This window comes from Capsicum annuum, chromosome 6 (genome assembly GCF_002878395.1).
Source record: "Capsicum annuum cultivar UCD-10X-F1 chromosome 6, UCD10Xv1.1, whole genome shotgun sequence".
NCBI classification, from domain to species: Eukaryota; Viridiplantae; Streptophyta; class Magnoliopsida; order Solanales; family Solanaceae; genus Capsicum; species Capsicum annuum.
The window spans coordinates 98,286,253-98,307,775 of NC_061116.1; positions in this window are offsets into that span (position 1 = coordinate 98,286,253).

Consider the following 21,523-nt stretch of genomic DNA (forward strand, 5'->3'; position numbering starts at 1 on the left):
AGAATTCTGATTACTAGAATTGGGGCGTTATAGAAAACCACCACTAATACCCAACCATAACTATTCAACACCATATAATGAATAAATTCAAATTTTATATAACATAGCACAATGGAACAATTATAAATGAAATTCAATCAAACAAAGTCGGCCCCAATACCAATACCAGTGCCAAGGATGATACCAATGCCGATACAGCCTATATAAGCTCAAAGTAGTTTCACAAAGCCTCTATTAGAAATAAGAAAATCTAGTTAGGATTTTCCCCTGACCATAGCCAAAACCAAAGTCTAAGCAACAACCAAAATATGAAAAAAAAACCACAACATGAAATGGAGCCTTCTGGAGTGTGGAAACTCACCACTTTAATCAAACTCCAAGCTGTCCCCAAATTTGATTACTAAGCAGGAGGAGCAGTATAGCTGGTTCCTACATCATGCGGGGATACATCCGCCCATAGATAGGTTAGCAAGTGAATGCTAGCATGCACTCAGGATAAGTATAAAATAATACCAACACTTAAAGCCAAGCAAATAAACATAGGTATTCACATCCATACATATATATACCCCCATGTCTATAAAGGGAACTGGGTTTAGCATGCATTTAAAACCATTAAGCAAGGTTTTTATAGCTCAATTATTGTAATGACCTACTTTTTCTGGAATCAGAATATCACATGGTGCTCATGATTTCGAAGGACTACAAGCCAACTCTTTACTGATATCTGTACCTGAACACTGCATAATATAGGAATATATGCAAAAATGGGCCATAAGATTTAAAACATCTAAAAATACTCAAAATTGAAAATTGAACACTGATATATCTATCCGAAAAGCCTCTAAACTGTCTAAACTATGGAGTTGATGTGGCATGTCCCCAACTAACTCCGTCTATTGAAATTAAACCAAATCTGATACGATAATAATAAAAATAAGGATCATCCTCGATTGAAGAGGACTCAATGCTATGTCTACTGCTACTGACTGGGACTGACCTGCTAAGGGTACTCTATATCTCGTGCCTCTGAACCTATGGTGTCAAATAAAACACCATAGCATAAATATGTCAGTACGAGAATGTGCCAAGTATGAAGATGCGGTAAGGCTAAATGCAAACACTTATGCATGAACAATTACTTAACTGAATAATCATGAGAGTACTGAATGAGAAAAAATTCATGAATGCACTAACCATAAATGAAATCATCGTGACTCAAAATACTGAAACTCGGATACTACTTTACTGCCATCTGAACTTACTCTTAATGCCTGAGATACTGAACACTGAATCATCTGATACTGATAACTGAGTACTGAAGTTGAGATTAGTCTTATCTAGCGAGTGATCTCGAAAACTGATGATACTAAAACTGATTAACTGAATCTACTCATATCAATGACTGAATTCTGAGCTTTCTACTCTCGACTGATTGCATCGAAGATCAAACTTCTCTAACGGATGATTCCAGAATATACTATCAATAATAAGAAATGATCATGTCCAAATCTGACAACAAGAATACTCAACTAAATCTGAGACTGAGATCAAGCCTATATAATGGGTGATCTCTAGATCTGATAACAAGAATACTAAACTGAATCTGAGATTGAGATCAAGCCTATCAGATGGGTGATCTCAGGATTTGATTATGAGATTACTCAACTAAATATGAGAATGAGATCAAACCTATCTGACGGGAGATCTCGGGATCTGATTATGAGATTACTCACCTGAATATGAGACTGAGATCAAGCCTATCTGATGGGTGATCTTGAGAGCTTATAATGAGATTACTCAACTGAATATGAGACTGAGATTAAGCCTATCTGATGGGTGATTTCGAGATCTGATAATGAGATTACTCAACTAAATATCAGATTGAGATCAAGCCTATCTGATGGGTAATCTCTAGATCTGATACTGAATAACTTTATATGGGACCAAGCCTATTTGATGGATGGTCCATAAATCAATGGAACTATTTGAGTTCCTCAGTGAGATAGATGACTATATCTGATAGTCCTAATTTTTGAAGATTGATACTGAAACAGTAATTATGGGAAGTAGTCACTTAACCGACATGTCCCAAATCTCAACTGGTGGGGTCCAACCTGTAAACCAAGCTGGAAAGGTGTCAATACCGTGCCACGAGTAAAGACCTCTCTGGTCAAGCCTATCTGATGGGTTACCCTCGCAGGAAGTCAAACCTAAGGCAATATAATAGTCAAGCCTATCTGACGGGTGACCAGCCTTTCCCGATGGGTGACTCCTACATCCTGCGCTAGCTATGTAGCTCTGGAGTTCAGGGATTTCTCCTAATAAATCTGCCTCTCTAACGGGGAGACACCATCCCTGCCCTCGCTCTGTGCTAGCTCCTACCTTAACTAAACGACTTTGAACTGATTCTTAATTGAACATAAACTAAGCTAAATCTAATACTGATCATGTTTCTGGAATGATTTGACTGAGTTAAGATGAATTCACTTAGTTTCGTATCTGACGAAATACTACTAAATCTCATTATCCAACTGAATGACACTGAGTTTTGAATAGAGTACTCAATTACTATAAAGGTTAGAACTGAACACTTGAATACTACTAGATTTGAGCTGGGTACAAAACTGAGGCTAGATTACTAGCAATACTAAGATTACGACGATTACAGAGATTACTGAGATTTGTTAGGTTCTGTATCTGTCTGAGAATACAGAGTTATATAACTCACTGAGTTCTGAGAATCATGGCTCGACTGGAATTATAGTGAAAACTGGCACGGGCTCTAGACAACAGCTAAATTGTCAGGTATAAATACCCCCAGGACCTGATAACATAAAAGTAAAACATAACCATTCTTGAATAATCAAGACCATGGACAATTATTCACCATCACAATCACTAAGGCGTCACTTCAAGCATTTAGGAATCCTGAACATGTAATAACATAGGGGATATACTATTGTATCATAATCCATTCAACATGGCCTTGCATCAAGCACTTCTCACATATTTAAGTTTTGACATGTACCGGAGAACACATAATTGGGGAATTTCATGCTATCATGTTACAATTCATTCATCAAACACTTAGCATGTATTATAGTCTTTGCATGTATCAAAGAACACATAATTGGGGAATTTTATGCTATCATGCCACAATTCATTCACTAAGGCTTTTCAACAAACACTTGGCATGCATGGGCTTACACATAACTGGGGATTTCTAGTCAACATGATTTGATGGCTCTAATTCATTCACATAAGAATTTTATCAAGTATATGGGGAGCATGCTTTGCTTATTCAACAATTTCTGCACTTAATTGACATAAACGCATCACTTAACAAGCAACTTGAAGAGGGTTTGTCATGAACATCACATGAATATTATATACTAGGGTCAAAGCTTCAAAACCTTGCAAACAAACATGAACGAAAACTAAATAATATCATGAACATCAATTTCAATACATACGGATCATGAAAACCCATAAACATAAGATCTTTGAATTTTTTAAAAGGGTTCTTGAACTTCTTGGATGAAAGGGACCCAAGAATCAACATCTACATACCTTAGAGAAACTCTTTCTTGAAAGCTGTTGGAGAGATTCTTGATTTCTTGATTTCTCTTGAAGAATAAAGAAGGGTTTTGGTTTTGTTGAAACCCTATTTTTTGATGTTGAAGAGAATTGAGAGAAAACAATGATATTTTGGGTGAAATAAGGCTAAATCCCATGTTAAGGAGTATATATAGTGGTAGAAAAATGACCCTTTTCGTCCTTGGAAATAAACTAAAAAATATCGATTTTACATGCTGGCATGACGTGCCATAATCGCGCTAGCTCACTGGTAATTCGACAATCAGGAAACTGCTTGATGGCATGGTGCAGTGGAAATTACGTTGCCACCTTGGTCACAAAGTGGAAAGGCACCACGACGAGGTGGAATGGTGTTGGTGCACTGGAAATTGACAATTATGATATCAAGCCTTGGCACGACACGCCATAATCGTGGAGGCTCACTCGATTTTTATGATTGCCATTTTTGCTGGCTCCACGATGTGCTAAAGTGCCAAGTGGCACACCGTCTCACAAAAATAGCTCTAACTCTTTGCCCGAGTGTCGAATTTGTGGGAATTTGGTATCGATGGGAAGCTTATTGGATATTGGGGAAATTCTACACCGTTTAAAATACTTCTCACTTAGGAAGACACTTCTCAACCTTTTAGAGCCAGATTAACACTTCACTAAACACGCTCTAAGACTCAAACTATGAGAGAATTTTACGGGGTCTTACAACTATCCTAAAACCAACCACGGGCTATATGGGTCCAGTGTTATCCCTTCAATGAGCCCTAGTACGTGTAGCCGTATGAATCGGAGATATCGTAGAGGTCAGGGATTCCCTTGTACCCTTCACCCACCACAATACATATATAAAAATATAACTTAAGGGGATTCCTATGTACCTCAGAAGAATATGGTCTCCATGAGAAATCCTCATGTCGGCAAATATGAGTTTCCAGTGTATGTACATTGGACTTACACCTTTACGGTTAGCTCTCACAACCCGTCATTATTTCCTAATTAAAACTATTAGAACACAACCAATCCATTGATTCCATATATTATTAACCAAGTCTATACTAAGTGGTATCGTCATACCAATTATATCTTGAAAGCAATGTCATTAGTCAATACTTAGGGGATTTCCATGTACCCTGTAGTTTTAATTATTAAAATCACTTGGTGGATTCCCTGTACCCCATAAGGTTTTTCATTTAAACCAAAGACATGGCCACCATGACCTTAACATTTAATTATTTAAACCATTTAGGGTTCCATTACCATATTATGCAATGCAAAGTTTTCAATGAAAGTCTAACTACTTAACAGAACCATCCTCATAGGCATTATATCAAACTTGCTGAGGGCATATAGTTTCCAAAACCAAATCTAAGTACCAATAGACCCTTCCCATGCAACCATATTGTTTAAACCACTATTATAACATGAAAATCCATAAATAAAAAAATGGAAAAACAATATTCATCCATCAACAACCAAAACCCCAACATATAATTCAAAACCAAACAATACCTATAATTGAATTATGAAAACCATTCTTTAAAACATGAATTTAGTTGAACTAACAATGAGGAAAGAGTAGAATGCCTTAGATTATGAAGAAGATGGAGAAAAAACACCTTGAAGAGATTTAATTGACCATCTAGAAGGAAGCCCTAGGCTTTGCTTAACTCAAGAGCTTGAGACATATTTGAGAGTGTTTTTTACTGTTTATGATTAGAATAATAGGGTAAATAATGCCCCAAAAGTGTTTTAAGTCATGGGGTCATAAAGGGTTAAGAGGGGAAATGTCTAAAATACCCCAACTTAAGCTAAAGAAATTCCCGTAGAAGGGTACGACTACACCTCCCCCAAACTGTACCCTAACATACGAGTGGTACCCTCCACTTATACCCTAGACATAATATTGGACATGACACAATGTCCACTATACGACTCCCCCAGCCTAAGTCGTATCGATACCTTATGATTATAACCCTCAAATTGTATCCCAGATATAATACAAGGTGTTGACACTAGGCAAAATGTGAGTTGGACTATACCACTCGTACCCTATCCTCACAGCTCTAAGTAAGCCACTTATACTCAGAGTCAGTCAAGTTACTTAGTTTCAGATTAAATGAAGGACCAACCCATAACCAACCATACAACCCATAACCACCAACTATATCCACATCAGAAACCCAAACAAACCTCACTGATCAACACACGAGTTAAGGATCCTAAATTGTATTTTATTAAATAATAAGTACCCCTAATCATATGATGTACAGAAGCTCAAAACTCAGGAAATTTCTAAGGATCAAAACCCAGTGTGTTTCAATTCTCCCTTACTTTGATCATTCCTCCCCAAATGATGGAACAAAGTAGTATTAGGACTATTAAACCCCCCAACTCCCTTACGATTACCTTTAAGGCAGGAAACAAGGACATCAAGGAATCAATCTTTCCTTTAAAAAAGTTAGAAAACAAAAGCATGATGAAGAACACATACCTTCTGCATGAATTACCAAAGTAGTAAATAAGAATATATACTTGAACTTCACGTCCTCTTCTCTTTCCTATGTAGTCTTTTCCACCTTGTGGTTTCTCCATAGAATCTTAACCAAAGAAACATTCTTGGTCTGCAACCGACGAACATATCGATCCAAGATCTCAATAGCGACCTACTCATAAGGCAGAGAATCCAAAATACCTATATCGTTAATAGGCACAATTTGAGACGGATCACCCATGCACTTCCTTATAGAGCTCAAATTTGAAGGTAAATCCAACTCATTTACCAACCATCCTCAAGACCATATAAGGACCTATATACCGAGGACTAAGCTTCCCCTTTGTACCAAACCACATTACTCCCTTCATGGTAGATACCTTCAAGAAAGCTCTATACACAACCTCAAAATCTAACTCTCTTTGCCTCACATCTACATAGGAGTTTTGGTAACTTTGGGAAGCCTTTAGCCTATCCCAAATCACCTTCACCTTTTCCATTGCTTAGTGAACCAAGTCCGGTCCAAAAATATCCACTTCTCAAAGATCGAACCACCCAATAGCATACCTACACCTTCTACCATACAAGGCTTAAAACGGAGCCATCCTAAGGGTAGAGTGGTAACTATTGTTATAATCAAACTCCATTAGAGGTAAGTAATCAACGTAGAATGTGCATCAGTCAGTTCGGTTTAGTTTTATATATTATCGATTTGATTTATCAATTTTTGGATTTTAAATTTGCTAAGCCAATAACAAAACCAATCAGATATTTTTTTATCAATTTTTAGTGCTTGTCGATTCTATTTTTGGTTAAACCGATAAGAAAATACTCATGAAATAGAAAAAGTAGTAACTAACATAGAAAAAACTGAATCTTAGTTGTAACCAAAAATCATACATGATGTGTTTTAATTTACAAGAATATTCAAGTTTGAACTAAATATTGTTAGGAGAATTTAAGATTTTGTATAATTGAAATAATAGGATAGATTTATTTAAATATTTATATATATATATATATATATATATATATATATATTAGGTTATCAGTTTACTCAATAATCCAATAAGAAAAAACTGAGCCGAACCAATAACCCAATATTTTTTTTATAAAACCATTAAAAAAACCATTAACCAAATAACCCAATAAAAATTATACAACAAGTACCCCTAATCATATGATGTACAAAAGCTCAAAACTCAGAAAATATCTAACGATCAAAACCCATGGTGTTTCAATTCTCCCCCACTTTGATAATTCCTCCCTAAATAATGAATAAAGGTAGTACTAAGACTAATAAACCCCTAAACTCCATTATGATTACCCTTAAGGAAGGAAACAAAGATATCAAGGAATCAATCTTTCCTTTAACAAAGTTATAAAAAAAGCATAATGAAGACCACATACCTTTGGCATGAATTCTCAAAGTAGTAAAGAGGAATAGATACTTGGACTTCATGTCCTCTTCTATTTCCTATGTAGTCTTTCCACCTAGTGGTTTCTCCATAGAACCTTAACCAAAGCTATATCCTTGGACTATAACCGACAAACCTATCAATCCAAAATCTCAATAGGGACCTACTTATAAGACAGAGAATCCAAAATACCTATATCCTTGATAGGTACAATTTGAGAGGGATCACCCATGCACTTCCTTAACATAAAAACATGGAATATCGGATGAATAGAGCTCAAATTTGAAGGTAAATCCAACTCATGTGAAACATTACCAACTATTATCAAGACCACATAAGGACCCACATACCGAGGACTGATCTTTACTTTCGTACCAAACCGCATTACTCCCTTCATTGGAGACACCTCTAAGAAAACTTTATCCCCAACCTTAAAATTTAACTCTCTTCACCTCATATCTACATAGAACTTTTGGTGACATTGGGAAACCTTAATCCTATCCCAAATAACCTTCACCTTTTCCATGGCTAAGTGAACCAAGTCCGGTCTACACAGGTCTACTTCACAAATATCAAATCACACAATAGGTGACCTACACCTCCTACCATAAAAGGCTTCAAACGGAGCCATCCCAAGGATAAAGTGGTAACTATTTTTATAACCAAACTCTATGAGAGGTAATTGATCAATCTATGGGTTTGCATTGGTCGGTTTGGTTAAGTTTTATATATTATCAATTCAATTTATCGGTTTTCAATTTTTAAATTTGCTAAACCAATAACCAAATCAATAGGATATTTTTTTTTTATCAATTTTTGGTTTATCAACTTTTAGTCCTTATCGGTTTGGTTTTGGTTTAACCAATAATAAAATACTCATAAAATTGAAATAGTAGTAACTAACATGAAAAAAACCAAATCTTAGTTATAACCAAAAATCCTACATGATGTGTTTTAATTTACAAGAATATTCAAGTTTGAACTAAATGTTGTTAGGAGAATTTAAGAGTTTGTATAATTGAAATTATAAGTTTGTTTATTTATAGAAATTAAAGAGAAATTAAGATATATATATATATATATATTCTTATTGGGTTATCAGTTTACCCAATAAGAAAAACTAAACTGGACTAATAACCCAATATTTTTTTTGTAAAACCATTAAAAACTATTAACCCAATATCCCAATAACAATAAACCAAAGACATTTTTATCGGTTTGATTTATCGATCATTTTGATTTTTGCACATCCCTAGATCAACCTAAATACCACCATAGTCAATCACGCAAGAACGAAGCATATCCTCCAATGTCTAAATAGTCCTTTCTCCCTACCTATATGAATGCAGTTGAAAAGTTATACTAAGACTCACCTTGGTCCCCAAACGCTTCTAAAATAACCACCAAAAATGAGATGTAAACTACGTACCCTGATCTGAGATGATAGAAACAGGTACCCCATACAACTTCACAATCCCGTAAAGATACAATCTCGCATAATCCTCAATTGAAATGTTAGACATCACTGGCAATAAGTTAGACAACTTTGTCGTCCTATCCACGATGACCCAAACCAAATAAAACTGATTCCTAGACCGAGAAAGACTGGTATCAAAATCCATGTTGATTACTTCACACTTTCATTCAGGCAACTCAATCTCTTGATATAATTCCTCGAGCCTTATGTTCTCAACTTTCACTTATTGAAACACCATGTATTTGGTCACAAAATTAGCCATATCCTTCTTCATATTGTTACACCAATATATCTCTTTGAGGTCATGATAAATTTTTATCAAACAGGGATGGACAACATAGCATGACTCATGTTCCTTATCCAAGAGATGACCGTGCCACTTCCTGCATGAACATACCACCTTCCTCGAAGTCCAATAGACAAACTCCAAGGTTAGCCAAGTAGTGAATATCCTTCACCAACTCCCGCTTGCCCTTATTCATCTGAGCTAGACTCCCCATGGACAACCAGCTAAGAGCATCACCAACTATATTATATTTACCTGGATGGTAGTAAAGATTCATCTAATAATCCTTAAGAAGCTTAAGACATCTCCTTTTCCTGAGGTTAAGCTCTTTTTTAGTAAATATGTACTGCAAGCTCTTATGATAAAAAAATATATCCACATACACTCCAACAAGTAGTGATGCTACATTTTCAATGCAAACACTAGAGCTTATAATTCTAAGTCATGAGTTGGATAATTCCTCTTATGCACCTTTAATTGTCTAGAGACATAAGCTATAACCTTTCCATGCTATATCAGAACACAACCAAACCCTATACAGGACACATCACAGTAGGCCACAAACCTATCAGTGCCTTCTATCAAGGTCAAAACCAGAGCCAAAGTTAGCTTATCCTTTAGCTTCTCAAAACTCTTCTCACAAGCTTTGAACCATAAGAACTTCACCTTTTTTTGAGTCAATTTAGACAATAGGGCAGATATAGTTAAGAAAGTCTCCACAAACCTCCTGTAGTAACTAGCTAAACTAAGAAGCTCTGAATATCAGTTGGAGTCATGGGTCTAGGCCACCACTTAGCCATGATAACCTTTTGTGGGTCTACTATGATCCCTTTACCAGAATGATATAACCCAAAAATGTGACAACATTCAACTAGAACTCACACTTTAAGAATTTGGTAAACAACTACACCTTCTTCAAGGTCTTTAACATAATGCGGAGTTGATTTTCATATCAACCTTGCTCTTAAAGTACATCGAAATGTCATCTATTAACCTAATTCTGAATAGATCACAAAACTAATGGAAGACCCAATTCATCAAATCCATAAATGTCTTTGGGGAATTGGTCAAACCAAATGACAACACCAAGAACTCAAAATGCCCATACTAGGGACAAAAGGCAATCTTGGGGATATCCTCCCCCCTAATCTTTAACTGATGGTACCCAAATCTAAGATCAATCTTGGAGAAAAACTTAGAACTATATAAAAAATCAAACAAATCATCTACCCTATAAAGAGGATACTTATTTTTTACCATCACATTATTTAATTATCTATAATCAAAGCAGATTCAAAGGGAACCATCCTTCTTACACACCAATAACATCGGTGCACCCCATGAGGACATACAAGGACAAATAAAACCCTTATTTAAAGGATCCTTGAGTTGCTCTTTAAACTTCTTTAACTCAGTTGGATCCATTCTATATGGAGGAATAAAAATTAGATGAGTTTCTAGAATAAGATCAATCTTAAACTCAATCTCTCTATCAGGAGGAACACCATAAAGGTCATCAGGAAAGACCTCAGGAAATTAATTCACCATAGGAATAGAATTAAAACACCTTTGTTTTCTTGCCCTTATAAAATTTCTTGGATTTCTGGTCTCTGAATAATATTACTAGGAGAAACAATTCGTACACTGGGGTACGAGTGGTATGGGTTAGTTGTATGTTCACCAGTATTGGTTGTATTTGGTTTTTGAAATGGATATGACTTGGGTGGTACTCATCATATAGATGGACACAACTCATTTAGTTTGGGTCTTTCCTTTATTTAATCTTAGACTTGGTAGGATAAGTTAGATTTAAGTACAAGTGACACACCATGATCTATAATCTAGGGTATAACTCATACCATGGACTCATATGGTGGGCAGTGTTCAATCTTCTTTAGATTTTTTCTGCCAGGGGTACGAATCATTGGTACCAACCGTATGCATGGATATGACATGGTTTAAAGTGAGTCATACTTTGGACATTATTGGGTCTAATGGAGATGTCTTAGGTATGAGTGGTGGGTAACACTCATATTGGAGGGTTCAACTGGTATGGATAGTCGTATCCCTCTGACGAGATATTGGTACCGCTTAAGTGAGGGAAATCTGGATAATTCCTCACTTAACATAATAAGGCCCCACAACTTTTAATGCACTTGAAAGGTTATTTTTCCTATTCTTCTATTTTCTAACACTTAGAATTACACTCTCTAGTTCTCTCTAAAGTTCTTGGACAAAGAAAGCTATGGTATCATCATAAGGATTAATTTGGGGCTTGTGTTGGTGATTTCTCTCCATTATCTTCTTGGTTTAAGTCATATTCTCTTCCCTCAATGTTAGTTCCAACTAAAGTCATGGTTTTATACAATGTTTTCATGGCTTAATTATTGTATGATTTTGGGCTTCCGATTATAATTTGGGGGAGTTTTGGTAATAAATGCTTGGTTATGGTTTTCCTATTTTTTAATTATACTTTTATATGATTTAATAGTGGTTTTGGATAATTAGTTGCATGTGAATGGTTATTTGGTAATTAGCTTTGGTTTTGGAAATACTATGCCCCCAATGTGTTTGATAAAATGCCTGAGAATGTTTTCACTACATTGTTGGATTTTTAATGGAAATTATGCATAGTTTAAACTTGGTAATCGAACCCTAAATGGTTAAATAATTTAGAATGGTCAAAATATAATGGTTTAGAGTTTAACAATCATTCTTGTGGGGTACAATAGAATCCCCTAAGTAATCATAATAATGGAACACTTGTGGGGTACATGGGACTCCCTTAATTTAATTGGATAATGCGATCTATAGGTACATGGGAATCTGTTAATCTCTAAAAAGTTTGGCTAAGGATAGTACATATAAGTTATAGTCGGTATGATGATACCATAATGTATAGCCTCGATTAATAATAATAGTTTAGTTGGTTTGAAATGGTTTTTATTGGGCAATAAAGGTGGGGTGTGATAGCTAATCATGAAGGTGGAAGTCCAATGGAAACTCATGTTCTCCGACATGAGTGGTAGATCATGGTGACCTTATATGATACTACAAGGTATATAGGAATCCTCTAAGTACATTGTACATCTGTATCATGGAGGGTGAAGGATACTTGGGAATCCCTTACTCTTATGGTATCTCTGGTTCATGCGGCTAAACACATCAGGGCCCATTCATGGGGTTGTACTAGACCCACATAGACTATGGGTGGTTAAGTATAGTTAAGCTACACATACCCAGGCTAATAGTTTTAAATTCATGCTAAACCTGGTTCCCTTTCCCAATATGATTATATATATATATGGTTTGTATGCATATGGATTGTTTACTTATTTTTTTTAAATGTCACTATTTTATCCTTATCTTGAGTTCATGGTAGAGTTTACCTACTAACCTGTCTTTGTGTGGCTGTATCCCCGTGTGATATAGAAACTAGCTTTTTTACTCCTCCTACTTAGCGACCAGACTTTGAGATCAACTATTGTATTAAAGTAGTGAGCTTCCATCTTTTTGAAAGGCTCTATTTTATGGATGTTATTTCATGCTTTGGTTTATTTATGAAAATTAGTTTTTGCAATGGTTAGGGTCATATCCCAATTGGATTTTGGTATTTTTTTGTTAGAGGATTTTATGGAATTACAATGGGTTGGTACTAGTGGGATCAGTATTGGTGTCAGCCTTGGTATTGGTATTGTTGTAGGGGTTGATACTGTAGGACTAAATTTCTTACTATTTTATCATCTTTAACTTTGGGTCTATATATAATTATTATGGAACTCATATGGTTATGGTTTGGATTATGGTTTTGTTAGTATTAGTTATCGATTGGGTATTGAATGATTGGACTCATTTGGGTGGTCAAAGATGTAGACATATCCCAGATTCTTAGATTATGTAATAACACTATTTTGTATATATTCTAAATTCATCCAACTTAGGATATGTGTAGGACAGTTTGGTTAGGTAACGGGGTTAGTCTCCATTCTTGGTTGGACATGGGATTCCTATTATGAAAAGGCCCTAGTTCAGGTCGTGTCAAGTTGGTATAGGATCTTTAGGTTCATGGTCGATTGGGAGTCCACAAAGTTGTGTCACTTTGAGTTTCTTTTAGGGGTTTGTAATGCACCACACTCATAAGAGAGAGGCTATAAGGCATTTAGAAACGTTTTATTTTCTTGGTATTCTATTTTTATGCTTGGATTCTAAGTCATGAACTTTCCTATAATCCTTTCTTATTTTATTTTAAGATCATGCCTCGACGATCTAGAATACAAGAAAATTCTTTTGTCCTATCTGGGGATGATGTTGATAGGGTACGCCTAACATATGGAGATTACACTCGATCTCAGGGTCCTATCCCTGATTATTCTAGAGTTCCCCCAGTTACTACTAGTCCTCCTAAAGGTGAGGTGAGTAATGCTGAATTTCACCAATCAATTCATGTTATTGCTTAATTTGTTGCTGTTCAGGCTAAGCAGGATGCATTTAGTGTTTTATTTGCTGAGGCCACAAGGGTTGGCCATATTATAAAGGTGAATCCTCCTACTTTTACTAGAGAAGATGGAGGAGAATCATTTGGCTTTCATAGATGAAATGGATAAAATCTTTAGGATGATGCAGGCTACGAATCTGGAAAGGTAAACTTTATCGCTTATCATCTTGAGGATGTTACATACCAGTTGTACGAGGAGTGGGATAAGGATAGAGGTGATATTAAGGAGTTGTCCTTATGGGTGGACTTTTATAATTCTTTTGTAGATCACTTCTTTTCTCAATAGATGAGAGAAGTAAAGATAGAGTAGTTTGTTTTGGATCTTTTTTCTATTTCTACACCAGTAGGTGACTCGGTTATTGCTAAAAGAGTATATAGGGGATATGTGGTATCTTTTGGTAGCATGAAGCCCCTGGTAGATCTATTGGAGATGGATATGGTGGATTTTTATGTTATTCTAGGGATAGATTAGTTATAATTTTGTTACACGTCCTTAAATTATTGGACTCATAAGGTTGTCTTTAGGTTCATTAGTGAATCAGTTATAGAGTGGGAGGGTGGTTCCCTAGATCCTTAGGGAATATTTATTTCTTATCCTAGAATTCGTAGATTAATCTCCAAATTTTTTCTTTATCACTTGGTTTGGGTTAATTATTCTAATTTGGAAGGTCCTTTTTTTAACTCAGTTTTGGTGGTAAGTTAGTTTCCTGAGTTTTTTCTCGATGATCTTCCTGGTGTTTCTCTGGATAGAGAGATTGAGTTTGGTATTGATTTAGTTTTAGGCACTCGTCCAGTATCTATTCCTCCTTATAGCATGGCTCCAGCTGAATTGAGGGGTTAAAAAGGTGGCTATGGTTAAAAGGTGTCCTAGACCCATAACTCTAAATGACATTTGGAGCTTCTTAGTTTTTTTTCAGGTATTATAGGTAGTTTGTGGTAAGCTTTTTAATTATAGATGGTCTTTTGCCTAAGTTAACTCAAAAAAAGGTAAGTTTTTTTTAGTTAGAAATGTGTGAAGGGAGTTTTGAGAGGCTTAAGGATAAGTTGACTTTGGCTCCAGTTTTGACCATGCCAGAAGGTACAAAAGGGTTTGTGGTTTATTGTGATGTGTCCCGGTGGGACTTGGTTGTGTTTTGATGTAGCATGGGAAGGTGATTTCTTATTCTTCCAAGCAGTTGAAGGTGAATGAGAGAAACTATCCTACTCATGATTTGGAGCTGTTGGTGGTGGTTTTTGCTTTAAAAATCTGGTAGAATTATTTGTATGGAGTGCACGTGGACTTCTTTTCTAATCATAATAGTCTACAGTATGTGTTCACCTAGAAGGAGCTAAATCTCAAGTAAAAGATATGGTTGGGGCTTCTTAAGGACTATGATATGAGTTTTCACTACCACGCAGGTAAAGCTAACATGGTTACTTATGTTCTTAGTAAGTTGTCTATAGGAATTTTGAAGAATGTAGAAAAAGGAGAGAAGGAATTGGTGAAGGACATTCACCACTTGGCTAATCTTGGAGTTCATCTCTTAGACTCCAAGAATGGTAGGGTAATGGTATAAGAAGTGGTTAGATAATCTCTTGGTGTTGAGATCAAGGAGAAGCAAATGATAGAACCTATCTTGATAAAAATCAAGAGTGATATTGGTGAGCAAAAGGTAATGGTCTTTGAGATCAATGGCGATGGTACTTTATGATACTAAGAGAGGTTTAGTGTTCCTGATATCAGTGGTTTGTGACAAAGGGTATTGGCTGAGGCACATGAATCGTACTATGTTGTTCATCCTAGTTTGACAAGAATTTATCATGATCTCAAGGAGATATGGAATTATATGAAGAGGGATATGACTGATTTTGTAGCCAAGTGCATGGTGTGCCAACAAGTCAAAGTTAAGCGCATGAGTCCTGGATGGATGTATCAAATAATTGATTTTTCTGAAAGAAAATGGGAGGTTATCAACATGGATTTCATTATCGGTCTTTCTTGGTCTTGGAACCAATATTATTTGATTTGGCCATTAGAAAATTTTCTGGATTTCTTCTCTCCAGTGGTAGGGCTTAGTTGTATGTTGATCAGTGTTGGTTGGTAGGTTAGATTTGGTTTCTTGAATGGATACGACTTGGGTAGCACAAGTAGTATCGATAGACAATGGTCATTTGGTTTGTGTCTTTCCTTCACTTAATCTTAGAATTGGTATAAGTTTGATCTGAGTACAAGCGGCTCACCATGAGCCATAAGCCAGGGTACGAGTCATACCATGGAATCGTATGGTGGGAAGTGTTCAATCTTTTTTAGATTCTATTTTCCAAGGGGTATGAATCATGGGTACTAGTTGTATGCATGGATATGACATGGTTTAGGTTGAATCATAACTTGGACAGTGTTGGGTCGAAGGGAAATGGCCTTAGATGAGAGTGGTGGGTACCATTCTTATTGATGGTTACGAATGTTATGGATCATCATATCCCTCTGACGGGATATTATTGTAGCTTAAGTGAAGGAAATATGGATATTTCCCCACTTAACCTAATGAGCCCCCATGACTTTTAACTCACTTGGAAGGTTATTTGCCCTATTATTCTATTCCTTAACACTTAGAAGAACACTCTTTAATTCTCTCTAAAGTTCTTGGGCAAGGGATGCTAGGGTTTTATCTTAAGGATTAATGTTGGGCTTGTGCTAGTGATTTCTCTCCATCATCTTCTTGGTTTAAGGTATGTTCTCTTCCCTCATTGTTAGTTCTAACTAAAGGTAGGGTTTTATACAATGTTTTCATGGCTTGATTATTGTATAGTTTTGGGTTTTCAAATATAATTTGGGGTTTTTTTATTATAAATGCTTCATTATGGTTTTCCCAAGTTTTAATTATGCTTTATAAGCTATAATTGTAGTTTTAGATTATTAGTTGTATGGGAATGGTTATTTGGTAATTGGCCTTGGTTTTGGAAATACTATGCGCCCAATGTGTTTGATAAAATGACTGTAAGAATGTTTTCACTACATTGTTAGATTTCTAATGGAACTTATGCATGGTTCAAACTTGGTAATCGAACCCTGAATGGTTTAAATAGTTTGGAATGGTGAAAAATAGAATTGTTTTGTGTATAATAATCATTCTGGTGAAGTATAATGGAATTCCCCAAGTAATCATAATAAGGGAACACTTATGGGGTAAATGGGACTCCCCTAAGTTAATTGGATAATGTGATCTATGGGTACATGGGAATCCCTTGATCTCTAAAAGGTTTGGCTAAAGGCAGCACTTACAAGTTATAGTCGGTATGACGATACTATAATGTATAGCCTCGATTAATAACAATGGTTAGGTTTGCTGGAAATGGTTTTAATTGGACAATAAAGTTGGGGTGTGATGCCTAACCGTGAAGGTAGGAGTCCAACGGATGAACACTGGAAACTCATATTTGCTGACATAAGGGGTAGGTCATGGTGACTTTATATGATACTACGAGGTACATGAAAATCCTCTAAGTGCACTGTACATATGTATTATGGAGTGTGAAGAGTACTTAGGAATTTCGTACTCTTATGGTACTCCGGTTCATGCAACTACACATACCGATGCCCGTTCAGGGGGTTATACTGGACCCATATAGCCTGTTGGTGGTTATGTACTATTAAGCTACACATATCTAGGTTAATGGTTTTAAAGGCATACTAAACATAGTTCCCTTTCCAAGAACGGTTATATATATTTATAATTTGTATGAATATGTATGATTTACTTGGTTTTGTTAAATGAAACTATTTTATCGTTATCCTTAGTTCATGATAGAGTTCATCCGCTAACCCATCTTTGGAAGCTGTATCCCCACGCGATGTAGGAACCAACCGTTTAACTTCTCCAACTTACCGATCAAACTTCAGGATCAATTATTCGATTGAAGTGGTGAGCTTTTATATTTTCAGAAAGCTCTATTTTATGGATCTTATTTTATACTTTGGTTTATTTATGGATTTTAGTTTTGGTGATGGTTGGGGGCATATCCCAATCAAATTTTAGTATTCTTTTGGTTAGAGGCTTTTTATGGAACTACTATAGGGATAATCGGTATTGGTGTCAGCCTTGGTATTGGCATTATTATTGGGTATTATACCATGAGACTAAATTTCTCATTGTTTTATCCTCGTTAATTTTGGGACTATATATAATTATTATGGAACTCATATGGTTATGGTTTGGATTATGGTTTTGTTGGTATTGGTTATCAATTGGCTATCAGACGGTTGGACTTGTTTAGGTGGTCACAAATATAGACCTATCCAAAAGTCTTGGATTATACAGTAACACTATTTTTTATGTGTTCAAAATTTATCCGACTTAGGATATGCATAGGATAGTTGGGTTGAGTAACGATAGTGGTCTCTAGTCCTGGTTAGACTTGGGATGCCCATTACGATAAGACCTTGGTTCAGGTTGTGTCAAGTTGGTATCAGAGCTTTAGGTTCATGGTCGATTGAGATTTCGTAAAGTCATGCCTAGTAGAGTATCTTTTAGCGGTTTGTAATGCGCCACACTCATACGAGAGAGGCTACAAGGCATTTATGAATATTTCACTTTCTTGGTATTCTATTATTATGCTTGGAGTCTAACTCCTAAAATTTTCTCTAATCCTTGCTTGTTTTCTTTCAAATCATGCCTCGGCGATCTAAAACACAAAAAAATTCTTCTGTCTCATCTGGGGATGATGTTGATGGGGTATGCCCTACACCTGGAGTTCACACTCGATCATAGGGTCCTATCCATAATTATTCTGGAGTTCCCCTGGCTTCTATTAGCCCTCCTAAAGGTAAAGTGAATAATGCAGAATTTAGCTAATTATTTCATGCTATTGCGCAGTTTGTTATTGCTCAGGCAAAGAGGTATGCATTTAGTGTTTTATCTGCCGAGGCCACAAGGTTTGGCTAGTTTATAAAGATGAATCCTCCAACTTTTACTGTAGTAATGGTGGAGGAGAATCCTTATTCTTTCTTGGATGAAATAAAGAAAATCTTTAGGGTGATACAGTCTATAAATCTAGAAAGGGTAAACTTTGCAGCTTATTAGCTTAAGGATATTGTGTACCAGTGGTATGAGGAGTAGGATAGGGATAGAGGTGATGTTGAGAAATTTTCCTTATGGGAGTCATTTTCTAATTCTTTTTTAAATCACTTCTTTCCTCAGGAGCTGAGGGAAGCAAAGATGGAGGTTTGTGAATCTTAAGTAGGGAAGAATGCCTATCAGGGAATATGCCTTGAAGTTTCATTTGCTATCAAGGTATGCTCTGTACTTAGTGTTTGATATGAGAGAAAGGATGAGAAAGTTCACTTATGAGCTATCTCGATATTTGATCCTTAAAAATAAGTCTACTTTGTTGATCAAGGATATGGATATTTTAAGGTAAGTTGCCCATATGCAGTAGGTGAAGGATGAAAAGTGGAAATAGGCAGAGTTTGGGGAAAGGTAGAGTAAGAGGAGTAGGTTCTCTGCGTAGAGTAATGCTCAGCAGCATGGTGGTTAGGATGGTGCCAAATGGCCGAAGAAAAACTAAAAGAGTTCTGGTTCATTGTCTACTTCTAGCGTTCCTTACTTAAAGTAGTCGGGTGATAGGCGCCCGCAAGGTGGTGATAATTTCTGGGAATAAGTTGCCTAAACTTAGGCGAGTGGGGCTTAGTTAGATTCTTCATGACCTTCTTTCCAGTTCTATGGTCTTCTTCCTCGGGGATTTAATGATGAATGAAGGGATAGATGTTTTATATATGGTTAGCCAGGCCATATGTACAAAAATTATCTGATTGGTTAAGGTGCTACGAGAGTGGTCAAAGCTTTGATTTCTTCATCTTTTGTTCCTGCACCTAGTGGTGATGCTTTGGCATCTACTCTTATTTCTGGAACCAGCACTGGCAAAAATATGTAGTATGCTCTTGCATCTCGACTAGAATTGGTAGGAATCTGAGGCATTGCCTGATGTCATGATTGGTATGTTACAACTCTTTTCTTGTAACCTGTATTATCTGCTTAATCCGAGGTCCAGTCTTTCCAATGTGACCCCATATATGACTGTATGTTTTAGTTTTGATCCTGAGGTTGTTTTAGATCCTTTTTCTATTTCTACACCGGTCGGTGACTTGGTTATTGCTAAAATAGTCTATAGGGGATGTGTGGTATCTATTGGTAGCAAACAAACCTTGGTTGATCTATTTGAGCTGGATATGGTGGATTTTGATGTTATTCTAGGGATAGATTAGTTGCACTCTTATTACGCATCCATAATTGTTGGACTCATAAGATTGTCTTTAGGCCAGTTATAGAGTGGGATGGTGATTTCCTAGCTCATAGGGGAAAGTTTATTTATTATCTTAGAGATTAGAGATTAATCTCCAAAGGGTGTCTTTATCACTTGGTCCGAGTTTAAGATTTTAATTTGGAAGTTCCTTCTTTTTACTCAGTTCTAGTGGTAAGTAAGTTTCTTGAGGTCTTTATGGATTATCTTCCTGATGTTCCTCCGTAGGGAGATTGAGTTTGGTAATTATTTGGTTTGGGACGATCTTCCAATATCTATTCCTCCTTATAGAATAGATCTACCTGAGCTGAGAAAACTCAAGGAGCAATTTAACGACCTTCTAGATAAGAGGTTTATTCATCCTAGTATATCCCCATAAGGTGCACCGGTGTTGTTCGTGCACAAGAAGTGTGGTTCTGTTCAGGCGTACATTGACTATCTGCATTTGAATAAGGTAACGATCAAGAACAAGTATCCTTTTACGAGGATAGATATTCGATCTGGGGATCATCAACTTAATATTACAAAGGATGATATCTCTAATACGGATTTTCATAGTTGGTATAGGAACTTTGATTTTTTGGTTATGTCATTTGGCTTGACGAATACCCCGAAGACATTTATGGATTTGATGAACAGGGTTTTCTGGCATTTCTTAGATCTTTTTGTCATTTATTTATTGATGACATCTTGGTGTATTCTTAAAGTGAGGTGGATCATACCAATCACCTCTATGTAGTGTTGCAGACCTTTAAAAAGTAGCAGCTGTATGCCAAATTCTCTAAGCGTGAGTTTTGGTTGAACACCATGAATTTTCTTGGTTATATCATTTCTAGTGAGGGGATCATGGTGGATCTTCAAAAGGTGGTTATGGTTTAAAGGAGTCCTAAACCCATAACTCCAACCGACAATCGAAGTTTCTTGGGTTCGACCGGGCATTATAGGTTGTTTGTGGAAAGATTTTCGATAATAGCTAGTCCTTTGACAAAGTTAACTCAGAAGAAGGTATTTCTTGGTCTGAAGCGTGTGAAGGGAGATTTGAGAAGATTAAGGGTAAATTGGCTTTGGCTCCGATTTTGACCTAACCAGAAGGTACATAGGGGTTTGTGGTTTATTGTGATGCATCTCGGGTAGGACTTGGCTGTGTTTTGATGCAGCACGGGGAGGTGATTGCCTATGTTTCCAGGCAGTTGAAGTTACATGAGAGGAATTATCATACTCATGATTTGGAGCTGTTGACGGTGGCTTTTCTTTGAAAATATGGCGGCATTATTCGTATGGAGTGCACATGGACTTCTTTTCTAATCATAATAGTCTACAGTATGTGTTCACTCAGAAGGAGCTAAATTTCAAGCAAAGGATATGGTTGGAACTTCTCAATAACTATAATATGAGCCTTCACTACCACCTAGGTAAAGCTAACGTGGTTGTTGATGCTTTTAGTAGGTTGTCCATGGGAATTTTGGATAATGTGGAGAAAGGAAAGAGG